The following is a 222-nucleotide window of genomic DNA, read 5'->3' on the forward strand; positions in this document are numbered from 1 at the left end:
TCACTCAGTCTTCTCCCTGATTGGTGGAAATGGAGACGTTACAACAGATCTCCCCCAGGTGCTGCACGCAAAAACACACGAAGCAATTTACCTGTGCAAGTGTGTGTGTGTGTGTGTGTGTGTGTGTGTGTGTGTTTGTCAGACTGAGAGAGAGGGAGAGAGAGGGAGAGAGCGTGTGCCCGGAGAGCGCGCGGGGCTCTGAAGGCGGGGACGCGCGCGGTC

This window comes from Chaetodon auriga, chromosome 13 (genome assembly GCF_051107435.1).
Source record: "Chaetodon auriga isolate fChaAug3 chromosome 13, fChaAug3.hap1, whole genome shotgun sequence".
Classification (NCBI taxonomy): domain Eukaryota; kingdom Metazoa; phylum Chordata; class Actinopteri; order Chaetodontiformes; family Chaetodontidae; genus Chaetodon; species Chaetodon auriga.